The sequence below is a fragment of the Ranitomeya imitator genome, chromosome 1 (genome assembly GCF_032444005.1).
Source record: "Ranitomeya imitator isolate aRanImi1 chromosome 1, aRanImi1.pri, whole genome shotgun sequence".
Taxonomy (NCBI): domain Eukaryota; kingdom Metazoa; phylum Chordata; class Amphibia; order Anura; family Dendrobatidae; genus Ranitomeya; species Ranitomeya imitator.
This window is the reverse complement of record NC_091282.1, coordinates 385,724,801-385,744,779: the sequence shown is the minus strand read 5'-3', so window position 1 is coordinate 385,744,779 and position 19,979 is coordinate 385,724,801.

The following is a 19,979-nucleotide window of genomic DNA, read 5'->3' as shown; positions in this document are numbered from 1 at the left end:
CTACCAATCTTCACGGTATACCCTTATCAGAGCAGTCCTGACTAATGTATGCAATCCCTATCTGATGTATTTAAAAACCTGATCATCTGTATATAACCTGTGTGAACAGGGTTCAGAGAGGAAAAATCCATGTGTGCATACAGGGTAGAACAGCTTTTGTGCAGATAGCCCAAGAGGAGTGGTGGAACTCCCCAGTCTTGTAGACACAAGAGAACAATTATGGAAACAGGAACACATGGGCTACTTGCACAGTGAACAAGTCTGTATGATCATGTTCACACACCACCAAGAAACCTGAAGACACAAAAGAGAATAGTAAAACCAAAAACACTCAGTTTGAAAAAATGTTGCAGTAATCCGCAAGTGCTAGTAAAAGATGTAAAAAACAGGGTATTTGGTTGATACGTTTTTTGCAAAAAATGTATACTAAGCTGCTCTACCAATCTTCACGGTATACCCTTATCAGAGCAGTCCTAACTAATGTATGCAATCCCTATCTGATGTATTTAAAAACCTGATCATCATCATTTTTTGCAAACAACGTATCAACCAAATACCCTGTTTTTTTACATCTTTTACTAGCACTTGCGGATTACTGCAACATTTTTTCAAACTGAGTGTTTTTGGTTTTACTATTCTCTTTTGTGTCTTCAGGTTTCTTGGTGGTGTGTGAACATGATCATACAGACTTGTTCACTGTGCAAGTAGCCCATGTGTTCCTGTTTCCATAATTGTTCTCTTGTGTCTACAAGACTGGGGAGTTCCACCACTCCTCTTGGGCTATCTGCACAAAAGCTGTTCTACCCTGTATGCACACATGGATTTTTCCTCTCTGAACCCTGTTCACACAGGTTATATACAGATGATCAGGTTTTTAAATACATCAGATAGGGATTGCATACATTAGTTAGGACTGCTCTGATAAGGGTATACCGTGAAGATTGGTAGAGCAGCTTAGTATACATTTTTTGCAAAAAACGTATCAACCAAATACCCTGTTTTTTACATCTTTTACTAGCACTTGCGGATTACTGCAACATTTTTTCAAACTGAGTGTTTTTGGTTTTACTATTCTCTTTTGTGTCTTCAGGTTTCTTGGTGGTGTGTGAACATGATCATACAGACTTGTTCACTGTGCAAGTAGCCCATGTGTTCCTGTTTCCATAATTGTTCTCTTGTGTCTACAAGACTGGGGAGTTCCACCACTCCTCTTGGGCTATCTGCACAAAAGCTGTTCTACCCTGTATGCACACATGGATTTTTCCTCTCTGAACCCTGTTCACACAGGTTATATACAGATGATCAGGTTTTTAAATACATCAGATAGGGATTGCATACATTAGTTAGGACTGCTCTGATAAGGGTATACCGTGAAGATTGGTAGAGCAGCTTAGTATACATTTTTTGCAAAAAACGTATCAACCAAATACCCTGTTTTTTACATCTTTTACTAGCATTTGCGGATTACTGCAACATTTTTTCAAACTGAGTGTTTTTGGTTTTACTATTCTCTTTTGTGTCTTCAGGTTTCTTGGTGGTGTGTGAACATGATCATACAGACTTGTTCACTGTGCAAGTAGCCCATGTGTTCCTGTTTCCATAATTGTTCTCTTGTGTCTACAAGACTGGGGAGTTCCACCACTCCTCTTGGGCTATCTGCACAAAAGCTGTTCTACCCTGTATGCACACATGGATTTTTCCTCTCTGAACCCTGTTCACACAGGTTATATACAGATGATCAGGTTTTTAAATACATCAGATAGGGATTGCATACATTAGTTAGGACTGCTCTGATAAGGGTATACCGTGAAGATTGGTAGAGCAGCTTAGTATACATTTTTTGCAAAAAACGTATCAACCAAATACCCTGTTTTTTACATCTTTTACTAGCACTTGCGGATTACTGCAACATTTTTTCAAACTGAGTGTTTTTGGTTTTACTATTCTCTTTTGTGTCTTCAAGTATGTCATATTTACCTTCCCTCGTTCCACACGCCGGGCGCCGCTCCATCTTCCCGGCGTCTCTCCGCGCTGACTGTGCAGGTCAGAGGGTGCGATGACGCATATAGTGTGCGCGCCGCCCTCTGCCTGATCAGTCAGTGCAGAGAGACGCCGGGAAGATGGCGCCGAGGAGCTGCAAGCAAGAGAGGTGAGTATGTGTTTTTTTATTTTTTTATTGCAGCAGCACAGATTTATGTGGAGCATTCTATGGGGCAATGGTGCAGAGCGCTATATGGCAGATCAAACTCTCCAATACAAATCTATGGGTCCGTGAAAAAAAAAAGATCCAACAGCGCTCGGATGAAAAACCTCCATTTTTTTAATCCAAGAAAACGTGCGGGAACAAAGCCCAAACTCTGATGAAGAACACTGATGAGTCTTGGGCAGATTTTTGCATAGATGAGTGCGGTCTGCCTGAGCCTGAGCCAGCGGGGGACGGTCGGGACCCCTGGGTGCAGCATGTGAGCGGCATTGTCGGGATGGCACGTACAACATGGAGACGACCCCCATCTAATAAGTGTCCACACACGTCTCTCCCCCCACGGGGATCATCTGCTAGCACGGAGCAAAGGTGCAAAAGTGACCAGCTAGAGAGGGGTCCAACCTGACCGCTGCCGCCCCTATAACATCCATATCCCTCAGGTTAGCATCCTCAATAATCAGAACCTCCCACTCCCGTCTCCAAGACTTTACACGTGCTGCGCCGATTCTTTGGAATGCACTACCTAGGTTAATACGATTAATCCCCAATCCCCACAGTTTTAAGCGTGCCCTAAAAACTCATTTGTTCAGACTGGCCTACCGCCTCAATGCATTAACCTAACGATCCCTGTGTGGCCTATTTATAATAAAAAAAAAAAAAAGGTTCCTCGCATCATGTTCTCATACACTTTATGCAGTATTAGCCCTCTGTGTCTGTACTGCTACATACTTAGGCAGGTAACTGGTTCATGCAGCTTTACATGAACACCTGAGCCTTACACTATGGCTGGTCCGAATAACTAAAGCAATTGTTACCATCCACCTCTCGTGTCTCCCCTTTTCCCCATAGTTTGTAAGCTTGCGAGCAGGGCCCTCACTCCTCCTGGTATCTGTTTTGAACTGTATTTCTGTTATGCTGTAATGTCTATTGTCTGTACAAGTCCCCTCTATAATTTGTAAAGCGCTGCGGAATATGTTGGCGCTATATAAATAAAATTATTATTATTATTATTATTATCCCCTGATAGGACGTATGAGCAATGGCAGCTTGGGCCGGACGGACGGTGCAGAACGTCTCATCAGACACCGGACAGCACACAACTGACCCCAATGCTCCAGGAGGGCCAGCAGCACCCTCACCCCCTTCAGTACCACCCTGGACCATGTGTAGAGGGGGCGACCGTGTCGCGGAGTCATGTGAGGACAGGGGCTCAGGGCCACAGGTTGCTGCCTGCTAGGAGCCCCCGGTATAAGGGCAGACATCATGGCTCCGCACCATCCAGGACTGCCAGACACAACAACACAGCTGCCGACCACCACCGCCCCCAGATCGCACGCCGAGGGCCGGCTCAGCGGTCACACACAGCGAATGGGTTCATCAAAACAGAGACTAATGTCCTGGCTGCCGGGTGCTCCGCTCATCTTCCTGGGCTTCTCCTCCAGGAGCTTCATTCACGCCCTGCTACTCTACCAACGCCGAGCCGTGGAGTCTTCCTGCCGCCCGCTACGGGGCCCGCGGTGTCCGGCGGCGACTTTACCGGAGCTGAACCGGCCCCGGCGACAACTTCCGGGGCAGCTGCCAGGCGACAGGGAAGGAAGACGAGCGCAGAGCAAGAACTGCTGGTCAGACAGGAGCAGACGAGCAGGGAACGGATTGAGCGGTAGATCCGTGTGCAATAGCGCTAGTGAGGCTGGACAGGGCTAGTGAGGCTGGACAGGACTCTCTGGTGGCGACCCCCCTCGGGGTCGCGACCCCCAGGTTGAGAACCGCTGTTATAGAGGGTTGCTTTAGAATTTAGAGGGCATAGAGAACCACACAGCAGGTGCAGTAATAGGGACACTTACGGCAGCAGAGGCTCAGTATTGGGGTATCAGGTGCAGTAATAGGGTCACATACGGCAACAGCACAGTATTGGGGTATCCGGGGCTGTAATAGGGACACATACGGCAGCAGTGGCTCAGTATTGGGCTATCAGGGGCAGTAATAGGGACACATACGGCAGCAGCTCAGTATTGGGGTATCCGGGGCAGTAATAGGGACATATACGGCAGCAGCGGCTCAGTATTGGGGTATCAGGGGCAGTAATAGGGACACATACGGCAGCAGCAGCTCAGTATTGGGGTATCAGGTGCAGTAATAGGGACACATACGGCAGCAGCTCAGTATTGGGGTATCCGGGGCAGTAATAGAGACATATACGGCAGCAGCGGCTCAGTATTGGGGTATCAGGGGCAGTAATAGAGACATATACGGCAGCAGCGGCTCAGTATTGGGGTATCAGGGGCAGTAATAGGGACACATACGGCAGCAGCAGCTCAGTATTGGGGTATCAGGTGCAGTAATAGGGTCACATACGGCAGCAGAGGCTCAGTATTTGGGGTATCAGCAGGATGAGGAGTTTGTTCAGGTTGGGAATAGATGGTGATGGCTGGAATATGAGAAGTTAAATAGGTCTTTGTTGTATTCTCTGCAGGTGAGTCGTTGCTGGAAGATATTGTCATGTCAGTCTGGGCCAGATGGAAAAGACGGGAAAAATGAATGATTTCATCAGAAATGACATCAGCGGTAAGACATTATCTGTAACTGTGCTGTGATCTGTTATATGTTCTGTAGGGCTGGTATTTACCACTGACCATATGGCGGTAATATCCATATTGGTCTTTATATAGAGATTATCTTCAGTAACAGCGCGGTCATCTGCTGAGGTTCTCCTCCACTATTAGGCTGGAGTCACACTCGGCGTAAGACAATACGGTCCGTATATTACGGCCGTAATACGCCAAAAAGTCCCCAAAATAGTAGTCCGTAGCTCCTCCGTAGGCAGGGTGTTTCAGCGTTTTTTGCGCATGGCATCCTCCGTATGTAATCCGTATGGCATCCGTACTGCGTGGTTTTCTCGCAGGCTTGCAAAACCGACATACGGCTATACAAGGGATCCATGTGTCAAAAAAAAAAAAAATAATATATATATATTATATATATATGTCAGTAGACACATATATGTATATATATTAATATTTATTCCAGCGCTAGATAGCTTTAAAGCCGGTAATTCAATTACCGGCTTTTGCCATCTCCTTCCTAAACCCGACATGATATGAGACCTGGTTTACATACAGTAAACAATCTCCGAGCAGTCTCAGGGTATGTTTCCACGTGCAGGAAACGCTGCGTGTCTGACGCTGCATAGAGACGCAGCGTCAGACACGCAGCGTCCAGATGTTACAGCATAGTGGAGGGGATTTAATGAAATCCCGTCTCCACTATGCGTGGTAACACGCACGCGGTGGCCCTGCGACTCCGGACATGCTGCGCATCTTTTCAGATCGCAGCATGTCCGTATATCTTGCGGCGACGCTGCGTCGCCGCAAGGTATAGCACAGGGCCCTATGCGATGGGTGCGATGATGCCGGATGTGTGCTATGAACACATCCGGAATCATCGCGTCCCATAAGGGGGCGGGGCTTAGCGCAGAGCGGCAAAGCCGCTCCGACGATACCCCCGGCCATCCTGATTGTGGACACGCAGCCTCAAATACTTGGAGATCACCCGAGCGTGCTCTGGAAAACCCGAGCAACGAGTATATTCGCTCATCACTACCTCTAAGCACATGCTGCATGTGTGACCGTCAATGAGCAGTCCCTCTAAGCACGTGCTGTGTAAGTCAGTGAGCAGTCCCTCTAAGCACGTGCTGCGTGTGTCACAGTCAGGGAGCAGTCCCTCTAAGTACAAGCTGCGAGTAACCATCAGTGAGCCGTCCCTCTAAGCACATGCTGTATGTGTAACCATCAGTGAGCAGTCCCTCTAAGTATGTGCTGCATGTGTAACCATCAGTGAGCAGTCCCTCTAAGCACATGCTGTATGTGTAACCATCAGTGAGCAGTCCCTCTAAGTACAAGCTGCGAGTAACCATCAGGGAGCAGTCCCTCTAAGTATGTGCTGCCTGTGTAACCATCAGGGAGCAGTCCCTCTAAGTGTGTGCTGCCTGTGCAACCGTCAGTGAGCAGTCCCTCTAAGTGCGTGCTGCCTGTGCAACCGTCAGTGAGCAGTCCCTCTAAGCACCTGCTGTGTGTGACCGTCAGTGAGCAGTCCCTCTAAGCATGTGCTGTGTCTGACCGTCAGTGAGCAGTCCCTCTAAGCACATGCTGCATGTGTAACCGTCAGTGAGCAGTCCCTCTAAGCACGTGCTGCGTGTGTCACAGTCAGGGAGCAGTCCCTCTAAGTACAAGCTGCGAGTAACCATCAGTGAGCCGTCCCTCTAAGCACATGCTGTATGTGTAACCATCAGTGAGCAGTCCCTCTAAGTATGTGCTGCATGTGTAACCGTCAGTGAGCAGTCCCTCTAAGCACATGCTGTATGTGTAACCATCAGTGAGCAGTCCCTCTAAGTACAAGCTGCGAGTAACCATCAGGGAGCAGTCCCTCTAAGTATGTGCTGCCTGTGTAACCATCAGGGAGCAGTCCCTCTAAGTGCGTGCTGACTGTGCAACCGTCAGTGAGCAGTCCCTCTAAGCACCTGCTGTGTGTGACCGTCAGTGAGCAGTCCCTCTAAGCACATGCTTTAACTGTCAATAAGCAGTCCCTCCAAGCACATGCCGCACGTGTAACCCTCAGTGAGCAGTCCCTCTAAGCACGTGCTGTGTGTAACAGTGAGCAGTCCCTCTAAGCACGTGCTGTGTATAGCCGTCAGTAAGCAGTCCCTCTAAGCACCTGCTGTGTATAGCCGTCAGTGAGCAGTCCCTCTAAGCACCTGCTGTGTATAGCCGTCAGTGAGCGGTCCCTCTAAGCACCTGCTGTGTATAGCCGTCAGTGAGCGGTCCTTCTAAGCACGTGCTGTGTATAGCCGTCAGTGAGCGGTCCCTCTAAGCACCTGCTGTGTATAGCCGTCAGTGAGCGGTCCCTCTAAGCACGTGCTGTGTATAGCCGTCAGTGAGCTGTCCCTCTAAGCACGTGCTGTGTATAGCAGTCAGTGAGCAGTCCCTCTAAGCTCCTGCTGTGTATAGCCGTCAGTGAGCAGTACCTCTAAGCACCTGCTGTGTATAGCCGTCAGTGAGCAGTCCCTCTAAGCACCTGCTGTGTATAGCCGTCAGTGAGCAGTCCCTCTAAGCACCTGCTGTGTATAGCCGTCAGTGAGCAGTCCCTCTAAGCACGTGCTGTGTATAGCCGTCAGTGAGCAGTGCCTCTAAGCACCTGCTGTGTATAGCCGTCAGTGAGCAGTCCCTCTAACCACGTGCTGTGTATAACCGTCAGTGAGCAGTCCCTCTAAGCACGTGCTGTGTATAGCCGTCAGTGAGCAGTGCCTCTAAGCACGTGCTGTGTATAGCCGTCAGTGAGCAGTTCCTCTAAGCACCTGCTGTGTATAGCCGTCAGTGAGCGGTCCCTCTAAGCACCTGCTGTGTATAGCCGTCAGTGAGCGGTCCCTCTAAGCACCTGCTGTGTATAGCAGTCAGTGAGCGGTCCCTCTAAGCACGTGCTGTGTATAGCCGTCAGTGAGCAGTCCCTCTAAGCACGTGCTGTGTATAGCCGTCAGTGAGCAGTCCCTCTAAGCACGTGCTGTGTATAGCCGTCAGTGAGCAGTCCCTCTAAGCACGTGCTGTGTATAGCCGTCAGTGAGCGGTCCCTCTAACCACCTGCTGTGTATAGCCGTCAGTGAGCGGTCCCTCTAACCACCTGCTGTGTATAGCCGTCAGTGAGCGGTCCCTCTAAGCACCTGCTGTGTATAGCAGTCAGTGAGCAGTCCCTCTAAGCACGTGCTGTGTATAGCAGTCAGTGAGCAGTCCCTCTAAGTACCTGCTGTGTATAGCCGTCAGTGAGCAGTCCCTCTAAGCACGTGCTGTGTATAGCCGTCAGTGAGCAGTCCCTCTAAGCACGTGCTGTGTATAGCCGTCAGTGAGCAGTCCCTCTAAGCACCTGCTGTGTATAGCCGTCAGTGAGCAGTCCCTCTAAGCACCTGCTGTGTATAGCCGTCAGTGAGCAGTCCCTCTAAGCACCTGCTGTGTATAGCCGTCAGTGAGCAGTCCCTCTAAGCACCTGCTGTATATAGCCGTCAGTGAGCAGTCCCTCCAAGCACGTGCTGTGTATAGCCGTCAGTGAGCGGTCCCTCCAAGCACCTGCTGTGTATAGCCGTCAGTGAGCAGTCCCTCTAAGCACGTGCTGTGTATAGCCGTCAGTGAGCGGTCTCTCCAAGCACCTGCTGTGTATAGCCGTCAGTGAGCGGTCCCTCTAAGCACCTGCTGTGTATAACCGTCAGTGAGCGGTCCCTCTAAGCACCTGCTGTGTATAGCAGTCAGTGAGCAGTCCCTCTAAGCACCTGCTTTGTATAGCCGTCAGTGAGCAGTCCCTCTAAGCACGTGCTGTGTATAGCCGTCAGTGAGCAGTCCCTCAAAGCACATGCTGTGTATAGCCGTCAGTGAGCAGTCCCTCCAAGCACCTGCTGTGTATAGCCGTCAGTGAGCGGTCCCTCTAAGCTCCTGCTGTGTATAGCCGTCAGTGAGCAATCCCTCTAAGCACCTGCTGTGTATAGCCGTCAGTGAGCAGTCCCTCTAAGCACCTGCTGTGTATAGCCGTCAGTGAGCGGTCCCTCTGAGCACGTGCTGTGTATAGCCGTCAGTGAGCAGTCCATCTAAGCACGTGCTGTGTATAGCCGTCAGTGAGCAGTCCCTCTAAGCACGTGCTGTGTATAGCCGTCAGTGAGCAGTCCCTCTAAGCACGTGCTGTGTATAGCCGTCAGTGAGCGGTCTCTCCAAGCACCTGCTGTGTATAGCCGTCAGTGAGCGGTCCCTCTAAGCACGTGCTGTGTATAGCCGTCAGTGAGCGGTCCCTCTAAGCACCTGCTGTGTATAGCAGTCAGTGAGCAGTCCCTCTAAGCACCTGCTTTGTATAGCCGTCAGTGAGCAGTCCCTCCAAGCACGTGCTGTGTATAGCCGTCAGTGAGCAGTCCCTCCAAGCACGTGCTGTGTATAGCCGTCAGTGAGCAGTCCCTCTAAGCACCTGCTGTGTATAGCCGTCAGTGAGCGGTCCCTCTAAGCACCTGCTGTGTATAGCCGTCAGTGAGCGGTCCCTCCAAGCACCTGCTGTGTATAGCCGTCAGTGAGCGGTCCCTCTAAGCACCTGCTGTGTATAACCGTCAGTGAGCGGTCCCTCCAAGCACGTGCTGTGTATAGCCGTCAGTGAGCGGTCCCTCCAAGCACCTGCTGTGTATAGCCGTCAGTGAGCGGTCCCTCTAAGCACCTGCTGTGTATAGCCGTCAGTGAGCGGTCCCTCTAAGCACCTGCTGTGTATAGCAGTCAGTGAGCGGTCCCTCTAAGCACCTGCTTTGTATAGCCGTCAGTGAGCGGTCCCTCCAAGCACGTGCTGTGTATAGCCGTCAGTGAGCAGTCCCTCCAAGCACGTGCTGTGTATAGCCGTCAGTGAGCGGTCCCTCCAAGCACGTGCTGTGTATAGCCGTCAGTGAGCAGTCCCTCTAAGCACCTGCTGTGTATAGCCGTCAGTGAGCGGTCCCTCTGAGCACGTGCTGTGTATAGCCGTCAGTGAGCAGTCCCTCTAAGCACGTGCTGTGTATAGCCGTCAGTGAGCAGTCCCTCTAAGCACGTGCTGTGTATAGCCGTCAGTGAGCGGTCCCTCTAAGCACGTGCTGTGTATAGCCGTCAGTGAGCGGTCCCTCTAAGCACGTGCTGTGTATAGCCGTCAGTGAGCGGTCCCTCTAAGCACCTGCTGTGTATAGCCGTCAGTGAGCAGTCCCTCTAAGCACGTGCTGTGTATAGCCGTCAGTGAGCGGTCCCTCTAAGCACCTGCTGTGTATAGCCGTCAGTGAGCGGTCCCTCTAAGCACCTGCTGTGTATAGCCGTCAGTGAGCAGTCCCTCTAAGCACGTGCTGTGTATAGCCGTCAGTGAGCGGTCCCTCTAAGCACCTGCTGTGTATAGCCGTCAGTGAGCGGTCCCTCTAAGCACCTGCTGTGTATAACCGTCAGTGAGCGGTCCCTCTAAGCACCTGCTGTGTATAACCGTCAGTGAGCGGTCCCTCTAAGCACCTGCTGTGTATAGCCGTCAGTGAGCGGTCCCTCTAAGCACCTGCTGTGTATAACCGTCAGTGAGCGGTCCCTCTAAGCACCTGCTGTGTATAGCCGTCAGTGAGCGGTCCCTCTAAGCACCTGCTGTGTATAGCCGTCAGTGAGCAGTGCCTCTAAGCACCTGCTGTGTATAGCCGTCAGTGAGCAGTCCCTCTAAGCACCTGCTGTGTATAGCCGTCAGTGAGCGGTCCCTCTAAGCACCTGCTGTGTATAACCGTCAGTGAGCGGTCCCTCTAAGCACCTGCTGTGTATAGCCGTCAGTCAGCAGTCCCTCTAAGCACCTGCTGTGTATAGCCGTCAGTGAGCGGTCCCTCTAAGCACCTGCTGTGTATAGCCGTCAGTGAGCGGTCCCTCTAAGCACCTGCTGTGTATAGCCGTCAGTGAGCGGTCCCTCTAAGCACGTGCTGTGTATAGCCGTCAGTGAGCGGTCCCTCTAAGCACCTGCTGTGTATAGCCGTCAGTGAGCGGTCCCTCTAAGCACCTGCTGTGTATAGCCGTCAGTGAGCGGTCCCTCTAAGCACGTGCTGTGTATAGCCGTCAGTGAGCGGTCCCTCTAAGCACCTGCTGTGTAAAGCCGTCAGTGAGCGGTCCCTCTAAGCACCTGCTGTGTATAGCCGTCAGTGAGCGGTCCCTCTAAGCACCTGCTGTGTATAACCGTCAGTGAGCGGTCCCTCTAAGCACCTGCTGTGTATAACCGTCAGTGAGCGGTCCCTCTAAGCACGTGCTGTGTATAGCCGTCAGTGAGCAGTCCCTCTAAGCACCTGCTGTGTATAGCCGTCAGTGAGCGGTCCCTCTAAGCACCTGCTGTGTATAGCCGTCAGTGAGCGGTCCCTCCAAGCACCTGCTGTGTATAGCCGTCAGTGAGCGGTCCCTCTAAGCACCTGCTGTGTATAACCGTCAGTGAGCGGTCCCTCCAAGCACGTGCTGTGTATAGCCGTCAGTGAGCGGTCCCTCCAAGCACCTGCTGTGTATAGCCGTCAGTGAGCGGTCCCTCTAAGCACCTGCTGTGTATAGCCGTCAGTGAGCGGTCCCTCTAAGCACCTGCTGTGTATAGCAGTCAGTGAGCGGTCCCTCTAAGCACCTGCTTTGTATAGCCGTCAGTGAGCGGTCCCTCCAAGCACGTGCTGTGTATAGCCGTCAGTGAGCAGTCCCTCCAAGCACGTGCTGTGTATAGCCGTCAGTGAGCGGTCCCTCCAAGCACGTGCTGTGTATAGCCGTCAGTGAGCAGTCCCTCTAAGCACCTGCTGTGTATAGCCGTCAGTGAGCGGTCCCTCTGAGCACGTGCTGTGTATAGCCGTCAGTGAGCAGTCCCTCTAAGCACGTGCTGTGTATAGCCGTCAGTGAGCAGTCCCTCTAAGCACGTGCTGTGTATAGCCGTCAGTGAGCGGTCCCTCTAAGCACGTGCTGTGTATAGCCGTCAGTGAGCGGTCCCTCTAAGCACGTGCTGTGTATAGCCGTCAGTGAGCGGTCCCTCTAAGCACCTGCTGTGTATAGCCGTCAGTGAGCAGTCCCTCTAAGCACGTGCTGTGTATAGCCGTCAGTGAGCGGTCCCTCTAAGCACCTGCTGTGTATAGCCGTCAGTGAGCGGTCCCTCTAAGCACCTGCTGTGTATAGCCGTCAGTGAGCAGTCCCTCTAAGCACGTGCTGTGTATAGCCGTCAGTGAGCGGTCCCTCTAAGCACCTGCTGTGTATAGCCGTCAGTGAGCGGTCCCTCTAAGCACCTGCTGTGTATAACCGTCAGTGAGCGGTCCCTCTAAGCACCTGCTGTGTATAACCGTCAGTGAGCGGTCCCTCTAAGCACCTGCTGTGTATAGCCGTCAGTGAGCGGTCCCTCTAAGCACCTGCTGTGTATAACCGTCAGTGAGCGGTCCCTCTAAGCACCTGCTGTGTATAGCCGTCAGTGAGCGGTCCCTCTAAGCACCTGCTGTGTATAGCCGTCAGTGAGCAGTGCCTCTAAGCACCTGCTGTGTATAGCCGTCAGTGAGCAGTCCCTCTAAGCACCTGCTGTGTATAGCCGTCAGTGAGCGGTCCCTCTAAGCACCTGCTGTGTATAACCGTCAGTGAGCGGTCCCTCTAAGCACCTGCTGTGTATAGCCGTCAGTCAGCAGTCCCTCTAAGCACCTGCTGTGTATAGCCGTCAGTGAGCGGTCCCTCTAAGCACCTGCTGTGTATAGCCGTCAGTGAGCGGTCCCTCTAAGCACCTGCTGTGTATAGCCGTCAGTGAGCGGTCCCTCTAAGCACGTGCTGTGTATAGCCGTCAGTGAGCGGTCCCTCTAAGCACCTGCTGTGTATAGCCGTCAGTGAGCGGTCCCTCTAAGCACCTGCTGTGTATAGCCGTCAGTGAGCGGTCCCTCTAAGCACGTGCTGTGTATAGCCGTCAGTGAGCGGTCCCTCTAAGCACCTGCTGTGTATAGCCGTCAGTGAGCGGTCCCTCTAAGCACCTGCTGTGTATAACCGTCAGTGAGCGGTCCCTCTAAGCACCTGCTGTGTATAACCGTCAGTGAGCGGTCCCTCTAAGCACGTGCTGTGTATAGCCGTCAGTGAGCGGTCCCTCTAAGCACCTGCTGTGTATAGCCGTCAGTGAGCAGTCCCTCTAAGCACGTGCTGTGTATAGCCGTCAGTGAGCGGTCCCTCTAAGCACCTGCTGTGTATAGCCGTCAGTGAGCGGTCCCTCTAAGCACCTGCTGTGTATAGCCGTCAGTGAGCAGTGCCTCTAAGCACCTGCTGTGTATAGCCGTCAGTGAGCAGTCCCTCTAAGCACCTGCTGTGTATAGCCGTCAGTGAGCAGTGCCTCTAAGCACCTGCTGTGTATAGCCGTCAGTGAGCGGTCCCTCTAAGCACCTGCTGTGTATAGCCGTCAGTGAGCGGTCCCTCTAAGCACCTGCTGTGTATAACCGTCAGTGAGCGGTCCCTCTAAGCACCTGCTGTGTATAACCGTCAGTGAGCGGTCCCTCTAAGCACCTGCTGTGTATAGCCGTCAGTGAGCGGTCCCTCTAAGCACCTGCTGTGTATAACCGTCAGTGAGCGGTCCCTCTAAGCACGTGCTGTGTATAGCCGTCAGTGAGCGGTCCCTCTAAGCACCTGCTGTGTATAGCCGTCAGTGAGCGGTCCCTCTAAGCACCTGCTGTGTATAACCGTCAGTGAGCGGTCCCTCTAAGCACCTGCTGTGTATAACCGTCAGTGAGCGGTCCCTCTAAGCACGTGCTGTGTATAGCCGTCAGTGAGCGGTCCCTCTATGCACCTGCTGTGTATAGCCGTCAGTGAGCAGTCCCTCTAAGCACGTGCTGTGTATAGCCGTCAGTGAGCGGTCCCTCTAAGCACCTGCTGTGTATAGCCGTCAGTGAGCGGTCCCTCTAAGCACCTGCTGTGTATAGCCGTCAGTGAGCAGTCCCTCTAAGCACGTGCTGTGTATAGCCGTCAGTGAGCGGTCCCTCTAAGCACCTGCTGTGTATAGCCGTCAGTGAGCGGTCCCTCTAAGCACCTGCTGTGTATAGCCGTCAGTGAGCAGTCCCTCTAAGCACCTGCTGTGTATAACCGTCAGTGAGCGGTCCCTCTAAGCACCTGCTGTGTATAACCGTCAGTGAGCGGTCCCTCTAAGCACCTGCTGTGTATAGCCGTCAGTGAGCGGTCCCTCTAAGCACCTGCTGTGTATAACCGTCAGTGAGCGGTCCCTCTAAGCACCTGCTGTGTATAGCCGTCAGTGAGCGGTCCCTCTAAGCACCTGCTGTGTATAGCCGTCAGTGAGCAGTGCCTCTAAGCACCTGCTGTGTATAGCCGTCAGTGAGCAGTCCCTCTAAGCACCTGCTGTGTATAGCCGTCAGTGAGCAGTGCCTCTAAGCACCTGCTGTGTATAGCCGTCAGTGAGCAGTGCCTCTAAGCACCTGCTGTGTATAGCCGTCAGTGAGCAGTCCCTCTAAGCACCTGCTGTGTATAGCCGTCAGTGAGCAGTGCCTCTAAGCACCTGCTGTGTATAGCCGTCAGTGAGCAGTCCCTCTAAGCACCTGCTGTGTATAGCCGTCAGTGAGCAGTGCCTCTAAGCACCTGCTGTGTATAGCCGTCAGTGAGCGGTCCCTCTAAGCACCTGCTGTGTATAGCCGTCAGTGAGCAGTGCCTCTAAGCACCTGCTGTGTATAGCCGTCAGTGAGCAGTCCCTCTAAGCACGTGCTGTGTATAGCCGTCAGTGAGCAGTCCCTCTAAGCACGTGCTGTGTATAGCCGTCAGTGAGCAGTCCCTCTAAGCACGTGCTGTGTATAGCCGTCAGTGAGCAGTCCCTCTAAGCACCTGCTGTGTATAGCCGTCAGTGAGCAGTGCCTCTAAGCACCTGCTGTGTATAGCCGTCAGTGAGCAGTCCCTCTAAGCACCTGCTGTGTATAGCCGTCAGTGAGCGGTCCCTCTAAGCACCTGCTGTGTATAACCGTCAGTGAGCGGTCCCTCTAAGCACCTGCTGTGTATAGCAGTCAGTGAGCAGTCCCTCTAAGCACCTGCTTTGTATAGCCGTCAGTGAGCAGTCCCTCTAAGCACGTGCTGTGTATAGCCGACAGTGAGCAGTCCCTCAAAGCACATGCTGTGTATAGCCGTCAGTGAGCAGTCCCTCCAAGCACCTGCTGTGTATAGCCGTCAGTGAGCGGTCCCTCTAAGCTCCTGCTGTGTATAGCCGTCAGTGAGCAATCCCTCTAAGCACCTGCTGTGTATAGCCGTCAGTGAGCAGTCCCTCTAAGCACCTGCTGTGTATAGCCGTCAGTGAGCGGTCCCTCTGAGCACGTGCTGTGTATAGCCGTCAGTGAGCAGTCCCTCTAAGCACGTGCTGTGTATAGCCGTCAGTGAGCAGTCCCTCTAAGCACGTGCTGTGTATAGCCGTCAGTGAGCAGTCCCTCTAAGCACGTGCTGTGTATAGCCGTCAGTGAGCGGTCTCTCCAAGCACCTGCTGTGTATAGCCGTCAGTGAGCGGTCCCTCTAAGCACGTGCTGTGTATAGCCGTCAGTGAGCGGTCCCTCTAAGCACCTGCTGTGTATAGCAGTCAGTGAGCAGTCCCTCTAAGCACCTGCTTTGTATAGCCGTCAGTGAGCAGTCCCTCCAAGCACGTGCTGTGTATAGCCGTCAGTGAGCAGTCCCTCCAAGCACGTGCTGTGTATAGCCGTCAGTGAGCAGTCCCTCTAAGCACCTGCTGTGTATAGCCGTCAGTGAGCGGTCCCTCTAAGCACCTGCTGTGTATAGCTGTCAGTGAGCGGTCCCTCCAAGCACCTGCTGTGTATAGCCGTCAGTGAGCGGTCCCTCTAAGCACCTGCTGTGTATAACCGTCAGTGAGCGGTCCCTCCAAGCACGTGCTGTGTATAGCCGTCAGTGAGCGGTCCCTCCAAGCACCTGCTGTGTATAGCCGTCAGTGAGCGGTCCCTCTAAGCACCTGCTGTGTATAGCCGTCAGTGAGCGGTCCCTCTAAGCACCTGCTGTGTATAGCAGTCAGTGAGCGGTCCCTCTAAGCACCTGCTTTGTATAGCCGTCAGTGAGCGGTCCCTCCAAGCACGTGCTGTGTATAGCCGTCAGTGAGCAGTCCCTCCAAGCACGTGCTGTGTATAGCCGTCAGTGAGCGGTCCCTCCAAGCACGTGCTGTGTATAGCCGTCAGTGAGCAGTCCCTCTAAGCACCTGCTGTGTATAGCCGTCAGTGAGCGGTCCCTCTGAGCACGTGCTGTGTATAGCCGTCAGTGAGCAGTCCCTCTAAGCACGTGCTGTGTATAGCCGTCAGTGAGCAGTCCCTCTAAGCACGTGCTGTGTATAGCCGTCAGTGAGCGGTCCCTCTAAGCACGTGCTGTGTATAGCCGTCAGTGAGCGGTCCCTCTAAGCACGTGCTGTGTATAGCCGTCAGTGAGCGGTCCCTCTAAGCACCTGCTGTGTATAGCCGTCAGTGAGCAGTCCCTCTAAGCACGTGCTGTGTATAGCCGTCAGTAAGCAGTCCCTCTAAGCACCTGCTGTGTATAGCCGTCAGTGAGCAGTCCCTCTAAGCACCTGCTGTGTATAGCCGTCAGTGAGCGGTCCCTCTAAGCACCTGCTGTGTATAGCCGTCAGTGAGCAGTCCCTCTAAGCACGTGCTGTGTATAGCCGTCAGTGAGCGGTCCCTCTAAGCACCTGCTGTGTATAGCCGTCAGTGAGCGGTCCCTCTAAGCACCTGCTGTGTATAACCGTCAGTGAGCGGTCCCTCTAAGCACCTGCTGTGTATAACCGTCAGTGAGCGGTCCCTCTAAGCACCTGCTGTGTATAGCCGTCAGTGAGCGGTCCCTCTAAGCACCTGCTGTGTATAACCGTCAGTGAGCGGTCCCTCTAAGCACCTGCTGTGTATAGCCGTCAGTGAGCGGTCCCTCTAAGCACCTGCTGTGTATAGCCGTCAGTGAGCAGTGCCTCTAAGCACCTGCTGTGTATAGCCGTCAGTGAGCAGTCCCTCTAAGCACCTGCTGTGTATAGCCGTCAGTGAGCGGTCCCTCTAAGCACCTGCTGTGTATAACCGTCAGTGAGCGGTCCCTCTAAGCACCTGCTGTGTATAGCCGTCAGTCAGCAGTCCCTCTAAGCACCTGCTGTGTATAGCCGTCAGTGAGCGGTCCCTCTAAGCACCTGCTGTGTATAGCCGTCAGTGAGCGGTCCCTCTAAGCACCTGCTGTGTATAGCCGTCAGTGAGCGGTCCCTCTAAGCACGTGCTGTGTATAGCCGTCAGTGAGCGGTCCCTCTAAGCACCTGCTGTGTATAGCCGTCAGTGAGCGGTCCCTCTAAGCACCTGCTGTGTATAGCCGTCAGTGAGCGGTCCCTCTAAGCACGTGCTGTGTATAGCCGTCAGTGAGCGGTCCCTCTAAGCACCTGCTGTGTAAAGCCGTCAGTGAGCGGTCCCTCTAAGCACCTGCTGTGTATAGCCGTCAGTGAGCGGTCCCTCTAAGCACCTGCTGTGTATAACCGTCAGTGAGCGGTCCCTCTAAGCACCTGCTGTGTATAACCGTCAGTGAGCGGTCCCTCTAAGCACGTGCTGTGTATAGCCGTCAGTGAGCGGTCCCTCTAAGCACCTGCTGTGTATAGCCGTCAGTGAGCAGTCCCTCTAAGCACGTGCTGTGTATAGCCGTCAGTGAGCGGTCCCTCTAAGCACCTGCTGTGTATAGCCGTCAGTGAGCAGTGCCTCTAAGCACCTGCTGTGTATAGCCGTCAGTGAGCAGTCCCTCTAAGCACCTGCTGTGTATAGCCGTCAGTGAGCAGTGCCTCTAAGCACCTGCTGTGTATAGCCGTCAGTGAGCGGTCCCTCTAAGCACCTGCTGTGTATAGCCGTCAGTGAGCGGTCCCTCTAAGCACGTGCTGTGTATAACCGTCAGTGAGCAGTCCCTCTAAGCACGTGCTGTGTATAGCCGTCAGTGAGCGGTCCCTCTAAGCACCTGCTGTGTATAGCCGTCAGTGAGCAGTGCCTCTAAGCACCTGCTGTGTATAGCCGTCAGTGAGCAGTCCCTCTAAGCACCTGCTGTGTATAGCCGTCAGTGAGCAGTGCCTCTAAGCACCTGCTGTGTATAGCCGTCAGTGAGCGGTCCCTCTAAGCACCTGCTGTGTATAGCCGTCAGTGAGCGGTCCCTCTAAGCACGTGCTGTGTATAGCCGTCAGTGAGCGGTCCCTCTAAGCACCTGCTGTGTAAAGCCGTCAGTGAGCGGTCCCTCTAAGCACCTGCTGTGTATAGCCGTCAGTGAGCGGTCCCTCTAAGCACCTGCTGTGTATAACCGTCAGTGAGCGGTCCCTCTAAGCACCTGCTGTGTATAACCGTCAGTGAGCGGTCCCTCTAAGCACCTGCTGTGTATAGCCGTCAGTGAGCAGTCCCTCTAAGCACGTGCTGTGTATAGCCGTCAGTGAGCGGTCCCTCTAAGCACCTGCTGTGTATAGCCGTCAGTGAGCAGTGCCTCTAAGCACCTGCTGTGTATAGCCGTCAGTGAGCAGTCCCTCTAAGCACCTGCTGTGTATAGCCGTCAGTGAGCAGTCCCTCTAAGCACCTGCTGTGTATAGCCGTCAGTGAGCAGTGCCTCTAAGCACCTGCTGTGTATAGCCGTCAGTGAGCGGTCCCTCTAAGCACCTGCTGTGTATAGCCGTCAGTGAGCGGTCCCTCTAAGCACGTGCTGTGTATAACCGTCAGTGAGCAGTCCCTCTAAGCACGTGCTGTGTATAGCCGTCAGTGAGCGGTCCCTCTAAGCACCTGCTGTGTATAGCCGTCAGTGAGCAGTGCCTCTAAGCACCTGCTGTGTATAGCCGTCAGTGAGCAGTCCCTCTAAGCACCTGCTGTGTATAGCCGTCAGTGAGCAGTGCCTCTAAGCACCTGCTGTGTATAGCCGTCAGTGAGCGGTCCCTCTAAGCACCTGCTGTGTATAGCCGTCAGTGAGCGGTCCCTCTAAGCACGTGCTGTGTATAGCCGTCAGTGAGCGGTCCCTCTAAGCACCTGCTGTGTAAAGCCGTCAGTGAGCGGTCCCTCTAAGCACCTGCTGTGTATAGCCGTCAGTGAGCGGTCCCTCTAAGCACCTGCTGTGTATAACCGTCAGTGAGCGGTCCCTCTAAGCACCTGCTGTGTATAACCGTCAGTGAGCGGTCCCTCTAAGCACCTGCTGTGTATAGCCGTCAGTGAGCGGTCCCTCTAAGCACGTGCTGTGTATAGCCGTCAGTGAGCGGTCCCTCTAAGCACCTGCTGTGTATAGCCGTCAGTGAGCAGTGCCTCTAAGCACCTGCTGTGTATAGCCGTCAGTGAGCAGTGCCTCTAAGCACCTGCTGTGTAAAGCCGTCAGTGAGCGGTCCCTCTAAGCACCTGCTGTGTATAGCCGTCAGTGAGCAGTGCCTCTAAGCACCTGCTGTGTATAGCCGTCAGTGAGCAGTCCCTCTAAGCACCTGCTGTGTATAGCCGTCAGTGAGCGGTCCCTCTAAGCACCTGCTGTGTATAACCGTCAGTGAGCGGTCCCTCTAAGCACCTGCTGTGTATAGCCGTCAGTCAGCAGTCCCTCTAAGCACCTGCTGTGTATAGCCGTCAGTGAGCGGTCCCTCTAAGCACCTGCTGTGTATAGCCGTCAGTGAGCGGTCCCTCTAAGCACCTGCTGTGTATAGCCGTCAGTGAGCGGTCCCTCTAAGCACGTGCTGTGTATAGCCGTCAGTGAGCGGTCCCTCTAAGCACCTGCTGTGTATAGCCGTCAGTGAGCGGTCCCTCTAAGCACCTGCTGTGTATAGCCGTCAGTGAGCGGTCCCTCTAAGCACGTGCTGTGTATAGCCGTCAGTGAGCGGTCCCTCTAAGCACCTGCTGTGTAAAGCCGTCAGTGAGCGGTCCCTCTAAGCACCTGCTGTGTATAGCCGTCAGTGAGCGGTCCCTCTAAGCACCTGCTGTGTATAACCGTCAGTGAGCGGTCCCTCTAAGCACCTGCTGTGTATAACCGTCAGTGAGCGGTCCCTCTAAGCACGTGCTGTGTATAGCCGTCAGTGAGCGGTCCCTCTAAGCACCTGCTGTGTATAGCCGTCAGTGAGCAGTCCCTCTAAGCACGTGCTGTGTATAGCCGTCAGTGAGCGGTCCCTCTAAGCACCTGCTGTGTATAGCCGTCAGTGAGCAGTGCCTCTAAGCACCTGCTGTGTATAGCCGTCAGTGAGCAGTCCCTCTAAGCACCTGCTGTGTATAGCCGTCAGTGAGCAGTGCCTCTAAGCACCTGCTGTGTATAGCCGTCAGTGAGCG